The following is a 2,915-nucleotide window of genomic DNA, read 5'->3' as shown; positions in this document are numbered from 1 at the left end:
TTAGCAAGGTCTACACGCTATTCTATTCTCCTTCTAGACCTTGCTATTTCCATGATGAGTTCATTCTCAGGCTCAGTATCATGGTCCTGAGAGCATTATGCTTGCAACTGCTAGCATTATATTAGAAAAAAAGCACATTTCATTCCCAATAGTGCTTGTTAAGGGTTAGATCTAAAATGTTCTCCCACAGTCTTGTGTTCAGAGGTGGGGCTTTTCAAGATGGGATTTAATTATGGTGGGAGTGTGTTGTACTCTTTGGTGAATTAATCCATTCATGGATTTACAGCTGAATATACTGTCCTAGGTAAAGGAGGTGGGTCATGACCTTTGCAGATTGTGAGGTTAAGGTGACACAGTAGCATAACTGGTTTGGGAGCCGTCCAGGGGATTAGACTAGCATACTTCTGGGTTTTTCTGAGTGGGTCATGGAGGCATGAACTTAGAGTCCGTATTTAGACCCTTATCCCTTTCTCTCTGGGGCTGTTCTGCTTTGCTCCCCAGATTTGTTACACCTTTCCATCATGAATTGGAATCAGCCAACAATGGACTGAGTTCCTAAAACAATGAATTAAAAAAAAAAAACTTAAAAAAAAAACAAACAAAAACAAACTTGTGCCGGGGATTTAGCTCAGTGGTGCCACTGCCTGCCCCGCAAGCGCAAGGACCCGAGTTTGATCCCCAGTACCAAAAAATAACAACAACCCCCCCACACCTTTAAAGTTATATATGTTAGGTATTTGGTCCCAGCAACCAAAAGTAGACTAATACAGAAAATTGGTACAGAGTGGAGTTGTTGCTTTGACTACCTGAACAGAAGCCTTTGGCACTGGTTTATGGAAGGAATTTGGAAAGATTTGGAGACATAGGCTAGAGAAATCCTAGAATGTTGTAAGCAGAGCCTGATGGGAAATTCTACTTGGAGCTCAGAAACCCAGAATGCTGATAGGAATGCAGACAATCAAAGCCAGGCACATGAGGTTTCAGATGGGAAAGAGTATTCCATTGGGAATCGGAGTAAAGGTCCTGTGTGTTACATCCTGGCAAAAGGTGTCTATATTTTTGCCTATATTCTGAGATTTTGCAGAAGATGAAATTAAGGGCAGTAAAGTAATTGATCTAGGAGAGGAAATTTCAAGGCAGCTTAATATTCAGGCTGTGACATGAATTCTCTTTGTTCCTTTCAGAAGGATTTATATTGAGAAATGGGACCAAGCAGCAGAGCAGAAACGTGACAAACTTATATTTTTGCCCCAAAAGAACCATATATAAAGTTGGTGCCAGAAGCTCACCTGGGAGGGCCTCAAATCCGCGGCAGGGACAGTGAGGGTACCAGTGACCATGAGATCCCTGTGGCTGCTCAGAACCCCCTTTCTGTACCACCTGCTGTGGGCATTTTGTGCTTCCAGTGCCAGAGCCCATGATGCTGGGGCCAATGCTGTCCCTCCCGGCGGTGTGGGCCTGGATAAGCACATGGTGCACAACCCAGAGCATATCATGGAGCATCTTGAAGGTGTCATTAACAAACCAGAGGTGACGATGTCCCCACAAGAACTGCAGCTCCATTATTTCAAAATGCACGACTATGATGGCAATAACTTGCTTGACGGCTTAGAGCTCTCCACAGCCATCACTCACGTGCATAAGGAGGATGGAAGTGAGCAGGCACCACTAATGAGTGAAGATGAGCTGATTAGCATAATAGATGGAGTTTTGAGAGATGATGACAAGAACAATGATGGACACATGGACTATGTTGAATTTGCAAAATCACTACAGTAGAGCTTACTTGGCTATCTAGTTATATGCAAACATGACCTGTGATAATGTGATGGAATGTTTTTGGTAACACGAAATAACTCATTTGCAACTACTGCTGCACCATTTTGGTAAAAATTGGTAGCAATTTGTTACACTGGGGTGAGAAAGAAAAAAATCAAGAGAAATAGAAGAGAAACAGGGCATCCTGTAGTCCTTAAGTGCTGTTGTGTCTCTCATGGGACAAGGGCTTAATGAAACAGCCCTTTTAAGGATGTTGATGAATTGGAGCCAAGCACTCAGGAACCTAACTTTAGAACTCTGCTCATTTCTTGACTTTGATTCATGCTACCTGGAAAGTAAGACAGAAAGCTTTGCCAAGGGGTCACGCTTTTCAGTAACAGGGAAGGAAGGGCTGGAGTGAGTGCCAGACATATCTCCTGTCTGTCCTGCCTCTTCCAGTGAGCGTGGCCTGTGTTTGCAAAATTCCCATGGCTTAGGTGAGTGCCTGCTGGGGCGAGTGGCTATTTATTAGGCTGTGTCAAAGCCACAGCACAAGAATGTCAAGTACTGGGTTTAGCTGACTACAAGGTCTAAGATTCTGTATTCTCTGGCATTTTGGAAATGATACACCACTGGCCTAAGTCATTAACCTCATTCATACTTTCAGTATTTTTTATAACTACTGCCACACCCTCATACTCTACTTCTTTTCTGTGATCTTTTTTTTTTTTTTGGTACCGGGGATTGAACTTGGGTCCGTGAGCTTGCAAGGCAGGCAGCGGAGCCACTGAGCTAATTCCCCGGCCCTTTTCTGTGATCTTCAACCTGGGAGAGATTTTGAAATTAAAAGTGTTCTCTCATCAGTAGCACATGTTTTTAGTTTTCTTAATATTTTTATTTCATTCTTATTTCCAGGGTCTTCTTTTTGTGGTTTGGGAATGTGAAGACTTGGTAAGGGAGGTCCAAATTGTTAGCTTGCTCTAGTGTAGGTGGGAAGGGGAAAGATCTTCCACCAAACGTGGTGATTAAACTAATCCAAGTTCTTTGCTTTCCCTTTGTGGTGCTGGGGATGCAACCAGGGGTCATGCACACGCTAGGCAAGTGCTACACCACTGTGCAGCACCCCAGCCCTGATCCAAATTCTCCCTTGAAGGAAT

At 43.5% G+C, this 2,915-nt stretch overlaps 1 pseudogene; it reads left to right on the top strand.

Moving 5' to 3' along the window:
* Window positions 1–1,317: 1,317 nt before the first annotated feature.
* On the top strand, window positions 1,318–1,779 carry LOC101720901 (multiple coagulation factor deficiency protein 2 homolog pseudogene; annotated as a pseudogene).
* The last annotated feature ends 1,136 nt before the right edge of the window (window positions 1,780–2,915 follow it).

The sequence above is a fragment of the Heterocephalus glaber genome, unplaced genomic scaffold (assembly GCF_053883595.1).
Source record: "Heterocephalus glaber isolate CG9 unplaced genomic scaffold, H.glaber_assembly_v1.0 deba00001461, whole genome shotgun sequence".
Lineage (NCBI taxonomy): Eukaryota > Metazoa > Chordata > Mammalia > Rodentia > Bathyergidae > Heterocephalus > Heterocephalus glaber.
The sequence above is the reverse complement of the archived record's forward strand: the minus strand, read 5'-3'. Positions and strand labels throughout refer to the sequence as shown.